Source organism: Canis lupus, chromosome 34, assembly GCF_003254725.2.
Source record: "Canis lupus dingo isolate Sandy chromosome 34, ASM325472v2, whole genome shotgun sequence".
In the NCBI taxonomy this organism is placed as follows: domain Eukaryota; kingdom Metazoa; phylum Chordata; class Mammalia; order Carnivora; family Canidae; genus Canis; species Canis lupus.
This window is the reverse complement of record NC_064276.1, coordinates 25,954,300-25,974,911: the sequence shown is the minus strand read 5'-3', so window position 1 is coordinate 25,974,911 and position 20,612 is coordinate 25,954,300. Positions and strand designations below refer to the sequence as shown.

Genomic DNA, 20,612 nt, shown 5'->3' with positions numbered 1-20,612 from the left:
CCTCCTGCATAGGGCCAACAGGCATATCTGAGTCTTGGCAGTTAGGCCAAGTCACAATGACTAGGTTGTCACCCCAAGGATTTTGCCACACTATATTCTACATCTACTCTTATTTACCTCTATTCCTATTAAACCAACTCATTTTTTAATTTATTCAAAAGAGAAACTTTACATCACTATGATAAATGGAATATAAGTATTATCGGGTAAAACACAGTGAAGTGCACATATATCGCACTTTATAAGTTTTAAGCACACTTTAAAAAATAATTTTAACACCTTTGAAATTGGGATGTGTCTTAGAATCAATGGCATCTTGCAGTTATAATTAGCAACATCTCTGTTGTTCTTAGAAGCACATAAAATAATGATGTGTTTTACATATCAATTGTATATTAGAGTTGATGAAATATAGTAAATTCTATAAAAATTATGTTATGAAACTTGTAAACATTAAAAGTAAAAATGCCAGACGAAAAACAGAATAAATCAAATTGACATATAAAATATATGGCTAAAAATAAGTTTCTTGGGACGCCTGGGTGGCTCAGCGGTGCATCTGCCTTCAGCTCAGGGTGTGATCCTGGAGTCCCTGATCCAGTCCCACATTGGGCTCCCTGCATGGAGCTTGCTTTCTCCCTCTGTCTGTGTCTGTGCCTCTCTCTCTCTCAGGGCGTGATCCAGGAGTCCCTGATCAAGTCCCACATTGGGCTCCCTGCATGGAGCTTGCTTCTCCCTCTGTGTCTCTGCCTCTCTCTCTCTCTCTCTCTCTGTGTGTCTCTCATGAAAAAATAAATAAAATCTTTAAAAATAAGTAAATAATAAAAATAAGTTTCTTATTGAGAGGAATGGCACTTTTTGATCAAAATAGCTAGATATTCTAGTTGATGGTTTCAACAAAGATGAGGATCCACATCAATGAGACAAATCTGTCAGTTTCTGTATTAGCCCACACAAAAATCTGAACTTGCATGAGGATATGGTTGGACAGCTCAATAGATATTTATTTTATCTGTAAAATATAACATATTTAAGAGTACATAAATATACTCTGCAACTTCAGGAAATGACATTTTGACATATCACTGACTAAAAAAGAGGTGCCTATGGAATTCAGTGTTTAAGGAGCCCTCTCTATTGGTGTTATTCCTGACTGTCCATACTTCTAATGGGCATGGTTGAGGGTTTGGTTACTGAGGGCTTGGAACATTGATGATTATGTCTGAACACCTTGCCTCTGGTCTATGAGGTCCAGGTACAGTTCATTACCATGGCACTACCTACATTTGTGTTATCCTATTCTCTGTGATATCACAGGTTTTATGTGCTCATTTTCCCCTCCTCAAATATACACGAATATAAATATAAGACTATCGAAAGACACTTGTCTGATAATTTTAAATAAATTTTAGGTGAAATTTTATGTACCTGAAAATATTTTATTTTTGTACCTAAAAATATTATGTACCACACACTGGGAAACAGTCACCTGGAGGAAGCCACCAAATAGGAAGGATTCAGCGGAAACAGGAACAATTGAGTACAGCTAGAACCAGATGGCTCAGGTGGGTTGAGAAGGGCAGTTAGGAGGCAAAGACTGGAGGAGCTGCCCAGGACCAAGAGCATTGGCCCAGACCCCTAGAGAAGGCTGTTGAGTAAGGAGTGCTACCTTAAGGAGTTAATAGCATCCACTTATCCATTCCTCCGTTCTTTCAATTACTCATTCATTCAAATAACTACTGTGTGCCAGGGATTGGGTTGGACTCTGGAGAGATAGAGTTGAAAGAGGTCAAAGAGCTTACAGTTAAGAAAGGAAACAATATACATGATTTCAGTTGGGTATCAAAGTATTTGGGTGGGCATAGTCAAAGAGTGCTATGAGAAAAGATGTTGGAGGGAGCATTTAGCTCAATGAGGACAGCTCAGGAAAGCCTTCGAGAAGGAGTGAAGCTTGATTGAGTTTTGAGGTGCAAACATAAGTTGCAGAAATTCCCTAGAGGCCAACTGATGAAAGGGCATTCCAATCTCAAGGAATAGTATGGTCAAAAGTTTGGAGGTATAACAAAGCATGGTCTGTTACCCACAAATAAATTTGGTATAACTAGAAAAGACAGTGTGAATATGTATAGGAGAATAGTAGAGAAAGAGGCTAGAAATGCTAGGAAGGCAGGAACTGGATGTGGAAAATATTGTGCTTGGATTTGAACTTGAAATTGGTAGGGACCTGAAGGATTGTAAGCCAGAAATGGCTGCATTATATACGTGCTTTATGTTTTGACTATCATTGAGAAAAAGTGAATTCCGTATCAAAACACAGCCTGAGAGCCTTAGCTAGAGTGCTAGACAGCACACAGAGATCTGCATCATTTTAGAAATGATTTAAAATATGACCAGGGATGGTGAGCTGCTGAAAAAGAGTAGAGGTGTGATGATTAGCATTGCAGATGTGAGGCACTGGACACTACACCAGCTCCATGAAATCTCCCGGGTGAGAAGGAGAGTTTGGAAAGAAAGGAAGAGGAAAAGCAAGCGTTAAACTTTGCAAGGAATGTAGAGAGGTGGCTGACCAATAAATGACAATGACAAGGGACATCTGGGGGCCTAAGATAATTCATATGATTCATTCTATATCTATATTCTTTTGACTTTTTAAAAATAAATTTTTATTATGGAAATACTTCAAACATTAACATAATTGAATAGAAAAAAGAACCCCCACGTACCTATCACCCAGGTCTGGCAACTATCAACCCATGGCAACCTTATTTCCCCTCTAACTCTCCTACTCCCCCACTCCCACTAGGCTATTTTGAAGGAAATCTCTCATACATCATATCATTTGAAGACAATGGTCTTTTTTCTCAACCCAAACCTGTGTTGGGATCACAGGATATGCTGAATCTTGTACTGTGCCTAATTAGAAAAACACTGAAAATTGACAAATATAGAAGCAAAGTCTACTCTAATCAACAGAAATGAAATATAAGACAATATGAAAATGATTATCAGTTATTTAAAGACGGGGTAAAATAGAATAGCTTGTAAATAACACTAATTTGGTAAACGAGGTTACTAGCAAAATCTTACGACATGAATTAAACTAATGAAGTTAAATATATGAGCAGGAAACACAAAGAAATTTAATTTTAAAATGTGTAAAGCATCAAAGAAATAAGCTATGAAATAACCAGAAGAGAAAGAAAAACCTGAAAGCAGAAAGAGACCTGGCCTGAGAGTGGGATGGGGGAAGCAAGTGAACTAAGTTTGAATATAGCCTAGCCCATTTAAAAGAGATCCCAATTCATTTCTCCATTCTGTAATTACTTACTGAGCACCTGCCACGTGCAGGGCAGTGTTCACTGCTCTGGAGTGTCACGTGCCTTTGGAAAGGCATCTTTGCTGCTTAGAGAGGAGGCAACAAGTGACCTGAGGGCGAGCAGCTGCATCTTACCTGTTTCTGCCTGAACCTCATCCAGATTCTTAATAAACACCTGGCTTCTTGAGACATGGAGGCAACTGGAAGGGGTTCAAAGAAGTGGAACAGAAAATAATTAAGAGGAAGAGCTTGATTTTAACAGAAAGATCAAAGGAACCAAATATGGGGGACTTGGCTAAGCCAGGGCTCAAGAAAAAATGAGCTGTTCGAGGCATGTAAAGAATGGAGCAAAATAGGAGCTACCGAGCTGGTGTGTGGAGCATCATGGAGAGCCCTAGGATGGAGAGCAGCACAGGGAAAGGCAGGCAGAGGGAGAGAGGGCAAGGGGCACGCGGCACCACTCGGCCCAACAGCCCCACTCCTTGCGTCCTGATGTTAGTTAAACAGGCTTCTGTTCAATGGCTACCTTGTGTTAGAACAACAGCTTCCAGAGAGTTCATATTATTTTTAACCTTTCGACTTTGGAAAAGAAAGTGTGCTCAATCACTCCCGCTCTGGCCAGCAGGATGGGGGGCCCAGGGAATGTACTTTCCCTTGAATGTAATTCGTAGGTATGTTCTAATGCTCCTTACTCCCATGGTTCTTCTCCAGTCAGTGAAAGTGTTGCCAGCAAAAGCAGAGAGGAGAGAAGAGAGAGGGGAGAGAGGAGGTAGGGGCAGTGGTGGGGCAGAGATTGACATCTGTACTGGTTCTATGGTTTCTGTTTTAAAATTTCACTTAAGGTCTTACTGGCTTTATTTCAGCAACTGTTTTTAGTTCCCAATCAATTTCTTTCAGACACCGAGTGTTTATATTTTGGAAGTAGTTAACTTTCTCTCTCTCTCTCTCTCTCTCTCTCTCTTTTTTTTTTTTACCATTTAAAAAATATTTTATTTAAATTCAATTTGCCAACATATAGTCTAACACTCAATGCTCATTCCATCACATGCCCTCCTTAATGCCCACCACCCAGTCACCCTATCCCCCCACCCTCCTCCCCTTCTGCGACCCTGTTTGTTTCCCAGTCAGGAGTCTCTCACTGTTTGTCTTCCTCTCTAATTTTTCCCCACTCGGTTTCCTCCCTTCCCCTCTCATAGTTCACTGTCTTATAGTCCACATATGAGTGAAACCATATGATAATTGTCTCTTTATTTTAAAATATACATACAAAGCAGGACATAAACACATATACGCACAGTCTAAAGAATAATGATAAAATGAACAGCAGCATTCCCCATCTCTCCATTTGAAGTCACATCATTTTGGCACCCTTGAATCCCTCTGAGTATCCTACCTTGATCGTTTTTCTCTCTGCCGGTCTCTCTCCCACTTCATGACACTATCTTAGAATTTACCTTAATCCCTTGCCTTTTCTTATGGTTTAACTGTAAGGTATTGAGAGTTTGACTAAGTTACTCTGTGGTACTGCTGCCTTTCGTCCATCTCGTTGGCCAAGTGGCCTGTGGGGTCTTCAACTGATACTAGCCACTTTGGGCAATCACATGCCCTAGAGAGCAGCCCACAGAGTCATGAGCCAGTGCATGCTCCTGATATGATGGGGGTCTCCTCAGCTTCCCAAGGTCTTTTCATGGTGTGGTCCCTTAGATGAGATCCCATGGAACTTACCAAAACTCTGCTCTTTTTAGTTTGATTGAGGTTTATTATTGTCATTAAGTCTACAGTTGCATAGTCGTGGTGGTCCTCTCTCCCACCCCCAGGACAGCACTAATAAGGGCCAAAGAGACTTGCTTCTTTACACGGACAAGACAATTAAAAATAATTGAGTTCATGACACTTGTTCCAACTTGAGGTTGGAAACGGGGCTTAGAAGAATGGATGATGAACCATACGTGGCACATTACCATGATGAAGTGGAGATGTTTATTACATGTTTCCTTTTCCTTTTGTCCCCTTTCTTTTCTTTTCTTTTTTTTTTTTTAAGATTTATTTATTTATTTATTTATTTATTTATTTATTTATTTGGTGGGGGGCAGAGAGACTCATAAGCAGGCTCCACACTGAACACAGAGTCTGACATAGGGCTCAATCTCATGACCCTGAGATCATGACCTGAGCAGAAACCAAGAATCAGTTGTTTAACTGACTGCACCACCCAGGTGCCCCTTGGCCCCTTTCTTGAGGCCAGAATCACTTGTGCCTGGTCCTCCCTGGTTAGCCCGAACTCATGGAACATTTGGCCACTGTCCAAAAGTTCTGACAATGTGCTCTATCTCAATCCCTCCAGATTCAAATTCCTGGAACTAGACCAGGCTTGGATTTGTCCTATTTCAGGCCACCTCTGCTGTGAGTCCTCACTCTCTCCCTTCTCAGCACCACCCCTGCAAGGCTTAACTGTGTTAGGGATTTGGCTAGGCAAGCCAGAGGTTTCATCCCACATGGCCCTCCCTAGGTTCTTTAGCAATTATGGGGCCATGGAGTTTACAAATATTAAATAAGTGAAAGGATCAAAACTTGTCTTTATAAGATAAGATGCAGGCAGTTTTAAACTTTCTGTTTTTTTTTTCTGGGAACAGCTTAAAGTGGCATGAAGTTTTATAGAGAGAAATCTGGAAATTTCTACTCATCATTTTTTAAAATTCGGGTAGAATTTTTTATAACATTATATAAGTTTCAGGTATGCAACATTATAATTAGACATCTGTATACACTGCCTAGTGATCATCGCCAAGTCTAGTTACCATCCACCACCATACAATTAACCCCATTTACCTACCTCCTCAGAAGTTTTATATAAGCTCTTTATAAATATAAGGCTAGGTAAAACTCTAGTATTTCTTAAATCCGGTGAAACCGGTATAGCTCAGGAGAGACATAGTGTATTAGAAGCTATGATATCTGAAATTTTTGCTATAATATCTAAAATTCCCTCTTTCTTCTCTCTCTCCCTTTCTTTCTCTTTCTCTTTTTTAATTCTGAGAAGTCCAGGATGTTATGGGCAGAACATGTAGCTTTTAGCAAAAGCTGGCTCTTCAGCTTTGAATTGGCTTGGGCTCAGTCTTCTCCATTTTTATATCTTTTCTTTCCATTTGTTCAACAACAAACATTTATTGAACATCCAATAAGTGTTAGGTATAGTGCCAAGCACTGGAGATTCTAAAGAGAAACACAATTATGGCACTGGTGACTCTCTCCAGAGGAATTTAAGATCTCTTAGAGGGACGGAGATATGCAAAGAAAGAAAGAAAAGTAATTGTGTTCTAGGTGCGTTATGGGGGCGTTTCAGGAGCCAATGGGAACAGCATGGAGAAAGCTATTAATTCAGAATGAGAGAGAGAAACAGGACTTGGGGAGGTGGATGGTTTGGTTTGCAAGAGGACTCAGGGAAGCAGGGAAAATCTTGAGCTGACTTATGAAGTATAGGCTCAGAGCACATCACAACCCGAAAGAACTTTGATCAACCCTATTTCTCAAGTTCAAGAAGGTGACCTTGTCCAAAGTTGCATGGCTAGTTGGTAGCTGGGACAGGACTTATTAATGCAAACCATTTGCTCTTTATTTCCTTTTTTTAAAAAAAGATTTTTAAAATGTATTTATTCATGAGAGAGGGGAGGGAGAGAGAGAGAGGCAGAGACACAGGCAGAGGGAGAAGCAGGTTCCATGCAGGGAGCCCAATGTGGGACTCGATCCCCAGGATCAGGCCCTGGGCTGAAGGCAGCGCTAACTGCCCAGCCACACGGGCTGCCCCTGCTCTTTATTTCCTAATACATGAGTCTGGTTTCCCTTTTCGTTGTAGGCAGTGAAGTGGCCCACCTCCTGCAGGACCACATGTGGGCCCAGAGATGGAGGCAGAACTTCCTCTTCCCTAGCTTGTACAGGTAAGTGAGATCACTTGATATTTTATCTCCTGGGAGCTTGGCTTATGGTGACTGGGTGATGGTTTTAAAGATTTAATTTGGGTGGGCGGGGTGGGGGTTCCTATGGTTTCTATTTCTCTTCTTCAGTTTCACCTAGAAATTGGAAGGCAGGATGTGTTTGGTGAGTACTTGGCTTCATCAGCTCTAGTTGGAGGCTGTGGTGTATTGTTCCACTTGTCCCACATCCAGACCCCTGTGTTCCTTTGGTAGCTGCCCTCCTCTGTTCTCAGAACACAGGATTCTGGTGGGAAGACCTCCTGACTTCCACACTCCATGAAACCATTCACTAGTGTGGCTCTGGCCTCAAGCCAGCTGCCTCCTCTCTCTTCTCCAGGTCCCTTCAGGTCAGCCTGGGAGCCAGGATGCTTCTCAGTCCCCAAGGATGTAAGGTGGGGGGTTCCTCTGGAGATGAACCCTGAGCCATTCTGGGGGCCACATGCAGTGGGGGTGTAGTGAGAAGAGATGGCAATGAGGAGAGAGAAGACAGGGGTGAAGACAGAAGACAGGGGTGAGGGAGAGAGAAGACAGGGGTGAGGGATTTTCTAAAATTTTGGAAGCTGAATTGCCTTTGTGGGGGAGGAGCTGATGCACCTGAAAACTATTTGCGAGGCTTTACTGCTCGAGGAAAATTAGTACTGCAATGCCTGCAATCTCTTCAAGAGATTCTGATGTTCTCTTAATGCTTCTCTTTCAGCAGAATAAATGTAGACTTGGTCCCTGTTACCCATGCGATTAGGCACTGGTTTTGTAAAATGATATAGGTAGGCTAATTCCTATTGACCATTCAGAGAAAGAAATCATATATTGTTATTCAAGAAGCACATGTCATTTTCTCTCTTTTTAGAAGCTCAAATCAAATAGATTACCTTCCTGAGTTATGAACAACTTGAAATGTGCACGGATCTGCAAGGTTAAAGAGCAAGAGGATAAGGACTTGCATTTGAAAGAGCAAGGTCTTCTGTCATTTGGTGCCACAAAGATTCTCTTAAATGAATATAGAGAAGCCAGCTGATTCTGAAACTGAAAAATCTCTCTCTCTGTCTCTCAAAAAAAAGGGTAACATAGATGTGTCATAGAAAGCAGCATTTTCCATTTATCTAGCAGTCTTCTTGAAGGTGAAAATACTTCCCCAAACCCTACCATTCCACCCCTGCCCAGGCCACCATCACCTCTACTCTGGACTACACAAAGAGCTGCTTACTGACCATCCCTGCTTTCACCTTTGTCCCTATCGGATTCACTCTTCACTATGTAGCCAAAGTAGTCTTTTAAAGATCATTTTTTTAAAGCTTACAATTCTCCAATAGCCTCCCAGTGTAGTTAGGATACAATTCAAACTTCTTATCTGGGCCTTAGAGGCTCTTGAGATTTCTCCACAGGGACAATATCTGCAGCACAGCATGAGTAGGACAAGTCCCGTGGGAGTCTGTCCTAAGCAGGGCAAGCTGTTAGCATCCCTGATCCCTGCCCATTGAAAGTCAGTAGTACTCTGTCCTCAACTCCAACATTTTGTATCCAAATCACCACTCACAACTCTTCAAACACCCTCCAGTTAGGGAATGGGTGTGGTCCCATCTGAAGCTGAAAACCTCTATTAGCCTACTTGATCTGGCCCCTGCTTACCTTCAACCTCAGGATCTTTGCACACACTGTTCTCTCTGCCTGGACTGCTCCAGTCCCAGTCTATCCATTTTCCACATTCAAGTCTTAGCTTCAATGTTACCTCCTCTGAAAGGCCTTCCCTGACTACCCTAAGATAGCAATACACACACACACACACACACACACACACTCACTATGCACTATGCACAGACCACTATATACAATTTTCTTCTTTATTTTATTCTTGTTTATTGTCTCTCCTTCCCTCTAGAATTAAGTTCTGTAAAAGTAGTCTGTTTTGTTTGCTGCTATATCCCAGTACCCAGGAATAAATTTTTATAAATATCTATTGACTGAATAAAATAGATGCCATGAAGTTATATGTCACTTAATCACATACATAATAAATGTTAGTAAGAAGCAGAAAGGCATTATCAAACTCATTTTTCAGATAAAGCACTGAGATACTAAAAATAACAAATTCCACATTGAATATGAATGATGGAGGGAGGAACAAAACTAGAAATGTCATTACCTCCTTATTAAGTTACAGTGGATTATTTGGTATAAGGCAATCCATTGTATAGGTCACACAAAAAGACACATAACATAAAAGATATAATTAACATAATTCCCTTTCCCTCAGCACTTTAAGGCTAAATGCCCATGTGATGACCACTATCTATATACCAGTTGCATTTCATTTACTTTACAGGTTATTATACCTTCTCAAATCTAGGTTCAAAAACTTAGATTCACCTTCAGAGGAGGGGAGGGAAAAGGAAATACATTATATTGTTCCCTATGGAACAAAGTTAAATACTCATCCTCATCTAAGTCTTATAGCTAACAAAAATGATCCATGGATGAAGTATAGTGTAGGGATGGCAAATACACAACACCCATGTTGCCCCCTCTACTCCTGCACCCCCGGCGTGTACAGCTCACCAATTCCAGAACTCCCTGCTGCTGACCACCCATTCCACGTGGGACTCTGCAACTCAGTGCTCTAGGCAGCTGCTACCAGTGAATCAGACTTGACATACAGGTTAAACATCTATTGCCAGCCTTGAAATAGCAGAAAGAGCTGATCTTTCCAGATAAATCTGAGTTTAAATACAATACCTGTTCTTTGTCACTTATGAAACCTTGGCTTTTTACCCTCTTTCTGTTTGTTTCATGAGACCAAACTTGTAGGGTTGTTGAGGAAATTACAACTAACAGATGTAGGGTGTTTAGCACAGGGCTTGTTACAGTTAGAATTCAATAAATAGTAATATTTAACTGTGGTTAGGAGGCTCTGTTTCACTCCCAAGAATGGAGCAGGTATAGTTTTGGAAGGTGGGAGGGCTGCAGATCGTTAGAAGCACTAGAGTGAGATTTGGTATTGGGCTAGCGGAGTGTTCCCAAAGTGGTTCCCAGACCACATGTGGACTTGTTACAAATTGCAGATATATAGGCCCCAGCCTGGACTGACAAATCAGAAGCTCTAGGGATGGGTCCTAGCACTCTGGATGCTAACAAACCATCCAGGTAATTCTGATGCGCACAGTCTCTAGGAACTACTACAATAGAGACAAGGACAGGGAAGGAAAATAGAAGTGATGAAGTCAGTGGGGGAAGAATGTCTGCTCACCTGGTGGTTACTTAGGGAACAAGGAGTGTTGCCCCTCAAAGAAGCTGTGGTCCTAGTCGCACTCCCAAACCCAGTGGCAATGTCCTACAGGCAGGATAGGAACTTGCCATAATACACAGGACAGAACAGAGGCACGCTAAGAGAAAATGGGCTTACAACGTTGTATTACAATGTTAGGTAAAGGGATAACTCCCCAAATGCAGCCCTAGTGCAGGTAGAAAATAGACTGAACTTGAAGCACTCTTTTCTTGAGCAGAGATAGGTGGCCATTGTGTCTGGTTATTTCAGATGCAGCTTCGACTGAGGGCAAGAAGCTGGTCTAGCTAGACACTTCCTCAAGCTTCCCCAGCTTGGCAATTTCATGAACAAATTGCATCTGACAGCTCAGGGTGAATGGGAGATGGGGTGAGAGGAGGTGTGTCAAGAGATGCAACTCCACCAGGATTTCTCTACTCCACCTGTTCAATCTTGACCACTTGCTTTTCCCCAAGCCACCTCTTTTTGCCAGACACAGAAGTACTTCCCATGCAGTCAAAAATTAAAAATATTTTTAAAGAACATAATTAATCTGAAGTCCCATGTGACCCACCAGATTTTAAACCTGTTTTCACAGTTAACCCCTGCAGCAAGATTTCTGATTGCCTTACCACCTATTTTTCTTTGGTTCCACCTAATTAGAGACTTAAATTTTCATTAAAAATTTAATTTACACATCCTTAGACACATACTCACTTGCAGAATGTTCTAAAGGGTGTAGATGAGATCTAAGGCCAGTATCTTATTAAAGTATAAGGATCTTGTTATAGACTATCAGACATTTGGATCCAACATAATTATTTTTTTTTCCAACATAATTATTGAGCCCTCCACTGCCACCTTTCCTGCCTTTCCCACAATCACATGCATACATATCACTGTTATTTCCATAATGCAGAATGTATGACGGAAGGAACGAGCTCAGGGTCCCACAGTTACCTTAAGTGGCCAGCTGTGGATCTAAACACCAGTGTCCTGACAGAGGTGGTGGCTAATCTACAACAAGATGATCAGCCAGAGGGGTGACCTTTCCTTAATTTAGTTAAAATGACAGTTCTCAATTCCCAGCTGATACATGTGCTGTGTTGTACTTTCAATGGAATGTTTCTGCTGCTGAAACGTATCACCACCTTTCCGGACTAGTGGAGAGAATGTTTTCATTTTAAAAGTGTGTTATACACAGCCCTCTTACAAGTAAGGCAAACCTGTTCTTGGCTTGAAGTGAACAATGAAAACTCTAAAATTAACACTAACCATGTTCTTAATGACAGCTGGGTGAAGGTGTTAGGAGATTTTACCAAAAAATAGCAATTGGTTGTTAGTGAAACACTGGAAAAGGGTGCCTCATAATAACAAAAAAAATTTCCCTCAAAAATGCTTTGAAACTTACTTTTGGATAGATCACCTTCGCTGAGATTCTAAGATGGCTGGTTATTGTTCTACAAACATATGGAATACTTTTATACCAAAGGAAAACAACCAACTGTTTTCATGTCTCTGAATACAAAATACGTGGAAGTGGGTTTGCTTTAGGAAGACCCTCCAATGAACCTGGTTAATAACTAGGAGTGGGTTTCCCAGGAAGAGGGCATCCTTTTTTGAAGGAGGGTGAGAAGAGGGAGTGAACTAACTATGGTGCTAAAGTTGTGCTGTGGAGCTGGTTTCCCTTCTCAAAACACATTTCCTCCCCCAAGGAACAATATAGTTTCCCTAAGTCATAGAAAAAAAAAAAAAAGAAAGAAAGAAAGAAAGAAAGGAAGAAAGGAAGGAAGAAAGAAAGAAAGAAAGAAAGAAAGAAAGAAAGAAAGAAAGAAAGAAAGAAAGATCACATTTATGGAGGCTCTTCTGGGTTTGGGTTCCTCAAATTCTTTGGATATTGTTAATTATTTACTTCTTTTACAAATAAGGAAACCAAGGCTCAGATTGGCAGTGGAATTCGCCTAAGGCTATGGAATAAAGAAGAAACTGCAAACTTAACCCAGTCTGTTCCATCCCAGGTCTGATTTCTCCATTCCATTGAAAATCCCTCCCAAGAAGGCACAATTTTAATGGTGAAGACACTGATGCATGGAAAAAATGGAGAGCTTGCCGGACGGTGTATAAGCAATAGGAGACTTGAGGGTCACTGTGTGAAATGTTCAGGAAGCCACATCTTTTTTCCTTTTACATGCCTTGATTTAGCTTATGAAAGATCACAGTATGTTACTTTTAGAGATTTTCCAGCTTTGGGGATGGGATTTTGTTTTTCTTGGCAGCATTCATATTTGAAAGCAGTATATTTGACACTGCTTTCTGGATTTAGCTTGATACAAAATGAAGCGAAGTTAGACCCACGCACCCTGCTCTCTTCCAAATTGTCAATGCGTAAGTTAACTTCTTGCTCAGGATTTCCAAAGGAGTAAGGCCTGCGTGGAGTCCTGTGATTTTTTAGAATCAATAGATCTTTCTATTCAGCAAGCAATAATCACCATTTTGCCCATCCATCGGAAGTGAGAAAAGAGGAACTCTTGCACTAGAGAATCCCTGTTGATAAAGCAATCTTTTTCCACGAACAATCTGCCTTCAGAAAACAAGGGATTGAGCACTTGTTAGTTAATAATAAAAAGAATTTGTCAGTGAATACTCAGATGAATGAATATTTTTTAAAGGCATGGAGTATTTAAGGAATGTTAATCCAGCCTCTGTGCTCACTGCCCCCCACAACAACTGTAAAGAAATCACTGGCCTCTGAGTGATGAATGGCCCCATACCCAACCAGGAGGGAAGACAACCCCAAGCCCTATAATTTGGCATCTCCCTTTGTAAATTCCTGGGTGGACTTCTTTTTTTGGCTATAGCAGACCGATGGGCTCAGTTAAAGGCTTTAGGATACGTTGTAAAATGACCATCAAGCGTTTCTCCTCATATGTCATGCCCACCTCTTTTTTTATCCTGTCAATAAAATCCTAGCTCCAACTGTATACATTTCAGCCTTTCACAGATACACTTCTAGCACATCCTTCCCCGTTAAAAAGTTCTAATGGTTAATTTCAAATTAATATCTTAGGCGGCTCTAGGCCGGGGTGGGGCGGGGAGAGAAATAGGGAGCTGAATTAGTAAATGACAGAGCAGTAATCAGCTTAAATGAGACTTCTTCCAGCCCTTTGCTGGCGAATGACACAGAATTTGCAAGCTTAGAAAACCTCTCTTCTCTGCAGGTGGTACTGTGGGGATACCAGAGATGCTTTTCCACAATCATCATCTTATTCATTTATTTAGTCTTCTACTGCAGCGCTCCATACACGCACCCACAGCCCCATCCTCACTCCGCTCTGTGCAGTCAACCCCTACCTGCTCAACAGCCAGCTGAACAAGGGGTTAAGGCTGCAGCCTTCCATGCCAGTAGATGTTGCAAACATTCGGGTATACTTTCTCATCTGCAGTCAGCCCGGTAGCTCCAGCTCCTGCAAAGCCTTTAGCACTTGCAGAAACATGATTTTTCTCCCAGCTATTTGGTTTAAACTTGCAGTTGACCACGTTGACCAGGTTCTCCTGCTCAGGATCCTAAACTTAACCCTGCAGGCTTTTACCTAGAATCTCTCCCTCTTCCTCTGCCGAATTTGTTTCCCCTGCCCGGTTCTGGAATGCCCCAGGGCCCTCAGTAACCTTGATGCCTCGTCCCCACTGGAACTTAGAAGCATCCTCACTGGCTGCATTACTGCACATTACCCTAGTAACCTTGTTTTTTCCTTCAACTTAAACTTCTCCAAACACCATCCCTGCTGACTGTGAAATTCTCTAGGCCTCTTATAACAGCTTTCCCAAACTGCCGTGTCACAAGAGATTTTGTAGAGGGCAAATTGGGGAAGGAAGGTTTGGGAACTCACCTGCACAGCTGCAAGGATCAGACCCAAGGATGGGGCTGCCGGCAAACTTCCCAGGGACTGTCTGCAACCAAGTCTCTTGGCCTTAAAGGGACAGGGCACTTTTCACCATATAAGGAAAACAGGTTCACTCCTCTGCTTTGGGGCCTGTTTGGGCAAAGCAGCTCCTTCTCTTGATTGCAGAGGCTTAAGCCTCCCAGAGAAATCTGGAGGCTGTCTGTTTTACGGCATCTGCACCTAGTAGGCAGCTTAATAACACCTGGATAAGGCACAAGAATGGTGTTTGGCAGGCCATTTTCAAAGGCCAAAAAATCCTTTCTATGGGGTTTGTCTCCCTACAGAAAAGATTTACAGTGAGTGGGAAGACTTTCTCAATTAGATGAAAGGGCTTCTGCTTCTATTTCAGATTTGGCTTCCTGGAAGCCAAAGTTCCTGCTTATCACAAAGGGGAGAGCCGGAGATCCCTTTCCTCCTGACTTGGAGACAAAACAAAGAAGACTCAGGAGCTTGTGGCGTAAGATTTTGATTAAGACGTATTAGTAGTGCGCCCTGACAATGAGTCAAGTGGAGATGATTTTGTTATTTCAGCTGGTGGAGGCCTTTCCTAAACATATAAACACACACAGTTCTCAACCAAGGCCATGTCCACTCCTGAGGCCTGGGCTCCTGCAGCTGAAGCTCACAGCTGTCAGAGATGAGAAGATATTTTAGCAAAAGCAAACATTTTCTCCTGATGATATTCAAATGCAAGTCTGTCATGGTGGTTTGGGGTGGATTAAGAGCAATTATAGGGAAGCCTGGGTAGCTCAGAGGTTTAGCGCCGCCTTCAGCCCAGGGCGTGATCCTGGAGACCCAGCATGGAGTCCCAAGTCGGGCTCCCTGCCTGGAGCCTGCTTCTCCCTCTGCCTGTGTCTCTGCTTCTGTGTGTGTGTGTGTGATGAATAAATAAATTCTCTTAAAAAAAAAGAGCAATTAGATTCTAAGAAAAAAGTGGAGCTTAATTTACTTATCACTTGGGTGGTAATACACTTTTTTCTTCACTGCCAACTGGATATTGTTTCTTTATAGCCTGGCCAGTATGCCTAATACTTAGTATCTATACCATATATTTGAGATCTTTTAAAAAATTCAATTTGGCACCTGATTATATAGTATCAGACTATTCTCACATCTTAGCTTCTTACAGAGATTTTGATTCTTTAAGGACAAAGACCATAGTCTTCCATACTCTGCTTAACAGCTAGCATGGAACCATACAGTAGACTGGGAAATACTTGTTCAATTATATCAATTGGATGGGAGCTCTTGGGTGGCTTAGTTGGTTAAATATCTGCCTTAGGCTTAGGTCTTGATCTCAGAGTCCTGGGATCCAGCCCTGCATAGGGCTCTCTGCTCAGCCAGGAGTCTGCTTCTTCCTCTCCCTCTGCCCCTCCTCCAGCTCATACTCTGTCTCTCTCTCAAATAAATAAATAAAATCTTTTAAAAATATTTAAAAAAATATATCACTTGGCTGGAATCCAGGGTTTTTGTATAATGTCCGCATAGGTTTTTTAAAAAAATATTTTATTTATTTGAGAGACAGAGACAGAGCGCACAAGCAGGGAGGAGGTGCAGAGGGAGAGAGAGAAGCAGGCCCCTGGCAAGCAGGGATCAATCCCAGGACATGGGACTCAATCCCAGGACCCTGAGATCAGGATCTGAGCCAAAGGTGGTTGCTTAACAGACAGAGCCATCCAGGTACCCCTATAGATTGCCTTTAAGTTCTGTTGACTGTTTCCTTTGCTATGCAAAAGCTTTTTATCTTGAAAATTTCCCAATAGTTCATTTTTGCTTTTGTTTCCCTTGCCTTTGGAGATGTGGCTCGCTAGAAGTTGTGGCCCAGGTCAAGGATCTCCTTGTGTTCTCCTCTAGGATTTTGATGGATTCCTGTCTTACAGATAGGTCTTTCATTCATTTTGAGTTTATTTTTGTGTATGGTGTAAGAAAGTGGTCCAGTTTCATTCTTCTGCATGTAGCTGTCCAATTTTCCCAACACCATTGTTGAAGAGAGATTATCTTTTCTCCATTGAATATTCTTTCCTGCTTTGCTGAAGATTAGTTGACCATAGAGTTAAGGGTACATTTCTGGGTTCTCTATTCTGTTCCATTGATCTATGTGTCTGTTTCGGGGCAGTACTATATTGTCTTAATAATTACAGCTTTGCAATACAGCTGGAAGTCTGGAATTATGATGCCTCCAGCTTTGGTTTTCTTTTTCAACATTCCTTGGCTCTTCGGGATCTTTTCTGGTTCCACACAAACTTTAGGATTGTTTGTTCCAGCTCTGTGAAAAATACTGATGGCATTTTGATAGGGAATGCATTGAATGTGCAGACTTCTGTAGATAGCATAGACATTTTAACAATATTTATTCTTCCATTTCATGAACATGGACTATTTTTCCATTTCTTTGTGTCTTCCTCAATTTCTTTCACAAGTATTCTATAGTTTTCAGAGTACAGATCCTTTACCTCATTGGTTAGGTTTATTCCTAGATATCTTATGGCTTTTGGTGCAATTGTAAGTGGAATCAGTTCCTTGATTTCTTTTTCTGCTGCTTCATTGTTTGTGTATAGAAATGCAACTGACTTCTGTGCATTGATTGTATATCCTGCAACTTTGCTGAATTCCTGTGTCAGTTATAGCAAATTTTGTGGAGTCTTTTGGGTTTTCTACATAGAATATCATGTCAATTGTCACTGTTCTTATTGCTCTTAGTTCATCCATCCTGCTTTAGTCCTTTAAATGATGCTATAGGCCTTGTGTCAAGAGGTTCTCTTGATGGTGCCATTATCCCCGAAGAAGCTCTCAGATAGCTGAATGATTCACTGTAACTGGAGATGGGGCCTACAGCATCACACAGTGCACATCTACATTACCATTTGCCCTTGAATTAACTGTATATCAAAGTGTTATCTTATGATGTCCATTTTTACCTAATATTTTATGATTTGTGGGCATGGCTAGGATAAAGCATTATGTTATAGTGACATTGAAAAAAACGTATCTTACCAAATTTTTCTTATGTGAGAAGGCTTCCAGCAGCAAGGGTTCTAAATCTGACAACGTTTATCAGTAAACAAACAAATACACATCTCAGAAGATGAGCTTATTCAATGAATAAGGGAGAAAATTTTGGTATAAATTAACAAACAATTAAAAAATTATATAAAATGCTCACAGCTGTTGAAGGTTGTATTAAATTAATGCATTTATACCTATAAGGTATTGCAAACTCAAGGAAGGGAAGCTATAAAAGGCAAACTGAAAACTTGCATCAGGACGCATTAATATTTTTATAGCCTTTGACCCAATATCATATATTTTTAAAAGGTTTTATTTATTTATTCATGAGAGACAGAGAGAGAGAGAGAGAGAGGGAGAGAGGCAGAGACACAGGCAGAGGGAGAAGCAGGCTCCATGTAGGGAACCTGATGTGGGACTCGATCCCAGGTCTCCAGGATTAGGCCCTGGGCTGAAGGTCGTGCTAAACCACTGGGCCACCCGGGCTGCCCCCAATATCATATTTTCTTTCCTAAAATTATTTCAGAGATTTTTCTCTCATGGGAGAAGGAGAGGAAAGGGAGGGAAAATCAAGTGAATCCATATGAATGAATACATAAACAGAGATTTTAATTAACTTAATAATATGTTTAAAGGAAAGTAATTGTTCTTTTTCCTGATCAAATGGTAATAGTGTAAGCTAAAATTTATCTGTTAAAGATGTAAATTGATCTAATTTATTTAATATTCTTTTTAATTAAATACATATGATGTAATAGTATATCACCCATTTTTGAAAACCCAAAACAAGTATAAGGAAAAAACCAACCTAAAACTAAAAACTAAAAACCAAACTAAACATTGGGTTTAATACAATGGTCATTAATCCTTTTTGTGGTTACAAATCCTTTGCACATTACAGTGACAGACATCAGTAAATACCATTGTATAGGTGTTATTTTTATGTTTAAATTTAAGGCTAAGCTTTCCTTAGGAAATTTCTTTGTATACTTTTGTTTATTTTATAGTTTCACAAATTTAAAAAAATACGTAGGTGCTGATGTTAAAAGTATAAAAGGCGAGAAGAGGAAATCCTCTCTAAAAATACCTGAGGGTATCTGTTAGAGGTTATGGTGGAACCACAGAAACACATTAATCCTGTCATTTCTCTCTTACGCAAAATTCCCCAGGAGCCAATACACAGGAGGAGCTACAGAATGGAAACCAGAGAATAACGTTGCTAGTGGCTATAAGTGAGCTCTGCACCCCAATGAGGAGCTGCAAAAGGCCAGGTTGGCACCAAGGTTACATCAGCGACGCTGATTCACAGATCAGAAACGGCTACTCCCTCAGGAGGCAGCACGAAAGGAGATGAGGAGAAGCAGGTTTGGCTTGGAAGTAAATAAAATACTGTCTTACTTAGGCATCTATTATTTATGGTTTGATATATTTCCTTCCATTCATTTTCTATGCTTATACAAAAAATTACTGCTACTACTACACACATTGTTTTATCATTTGATTTTTCACCTAATAACATTATAACCTGAACATCTTTCATGTTATATATGCATTTATTGCATTCCTTTTAACATCTGCAAAATACTTAGCTGTACCAAAATTATTAAACATCTCCCTGCCCTGCTGATGGATATTAATTTCCAACTTTTGTTATTATAAACATTTATTCTCACTCTAAATAGCAGGTACCATAGAGAAAGATAATGTTTTAGCTGTTTCTCCCGCCTCCATGCCATGCCTTTCTATCCTTCTATGTGGTTACTTGTGCACATGGGGAACAATTTCTCTAGGCTACGAGTAGAAGTTGACCAGCTCAGTAGATAGAAATACTAAATACTCCTCTTATTGCATTCATGTTAATAAGTACTGTTAAATTAAACAAGTGCTCTGTTTTAGGTCTATGTTCTTAGTCCATTTTTTTTGCTTAAAAATTATTTTTTTCTTGAAAAGTTAAGACATATACATAATAAAAACACCAAATGGCAAAAAAAAAAAAAAAAAGGATATACGGAAAAAGGTAAGTCTTTTTTACCCTATTCCCCATTCCACACCTCTAGTGGCAAAGTTTCCTGAGTACTCTTTGAAGTGTGTGTGTATATATTTGTGAGTGCACAAATGAAATCATAATTTCTCTCTCTGTATGTATCTCTCTCTACATGTACATATATATACACACACACATATACATATATATGTACACATACACATAGGTATGTCATTTGTGTGTGTGCTTCTGCAACTTGATCTTTACATTAATAATATATCTTAAAGATTATTCCATATCCAGGCCTGCATATCTCCCTTATGTATTTAAATAGAAGGATACCATAATGGTATCCTTTGGGAATCGGCCATAATTTAACCCATTTCGTCTTGACATACATTCAGATTGTTTCAAGGCTATTGCAACTATAATAATTCTGTAATGAACATCTTTATTTCCCACATGTGATTTCAACAATAACCAGAAAAATCTTGTTGACATTTTTACTGGTATTGAATTCAGGTAATAATTTAATTTTAAAAAGTTAACATCTTTATAATACTCAATTTTTAATTTACACATAGCAAATGCCATTTTATTCTCTCAAGATTCAGTCATATACATTCTTCATGTTTATTGTTATTTTTATTCTAAGGTATTTTATTCCTCCAAATATTGTTTTATTTATTTATTTTTTAAAAAATTTTTATTTATTTATGATAGTCACACAGAGAGAGAGAGAGAGAGAGAGAGAGGCAGAGACACAGGCAGAGGGAGAAGCAGGCTCCATGCACCGGGAGCCCGACGTGGGATTCGATGCCGGGTCTCCAGGATCATGCCCTGGGCCAAAGGCAGGCACTAAACCGCTGGGCCACCCAGGGATCCCCCAAATATTGTTTTAAATGGGATTTTTTTTCAATACATTTTCTAACTTGTGGTTCTTTGAAGTTACTGGTTATTTGTTACTGCATTTAACAACTAGTTTTCCTACTGTGTTAACTTGTTTCCAAAAGTTTTCCATGTTGCTCTCTTTTAGTTGTGTGATTATATCATTCATAAATAGTTATCAGGGGCACCTGGGTGGCTCAGCAGTTAAGCGTCTGCCTTTGACTCAGGTTGTGATCCCGAGGTCCTGGGA

At 40.4% G+C, this 20,612-nt stretch overlaps 1 protein-coding gene and 1 long non-coding RNA gene across 7 annotated transcripts in view; one reads left to right on the top strand and one right to left on the bottom strand.

Annotated features, from left to right (window-relative positions):
• Nucleotides 1-20,612, bottom strand: part of SCHIP1 (schwannomin interacting protein 1) — a 711,518-nt gene that overhangs the window by 131,898 nt on the left and 559,008 nt on the right. The window contains exon 1 of one of the 6 annotated variants that reach the window (XM_025425394.3): nucleotides 14,431-14,559. The exons of the other annotated variants lie outside the window; for them this stretch is intronic. The gene's annotated coding sequence lies outside the window, so the exon portion shown is untranslated. Of the gene's footprint in view, nucleotides 1-14,430; nucleotides 14,560-20,612 lie in introns of those variants that run through there. 6 annotated transcript variants of the gene reach the window in all.
• LOC125754351 (uncharacterized) lies at nucleotides 7,153-19,301 on the top strand. Its single transcript, XR_007408319.1, has 3 exons — nucleotides 7,153-7,251; nucleotides 14,834-14,941; nucleotides 18,660-19,301. It is a non-coding gene; the product is annotated as an uncharacterized LOC125754351 (long non-coding RNA).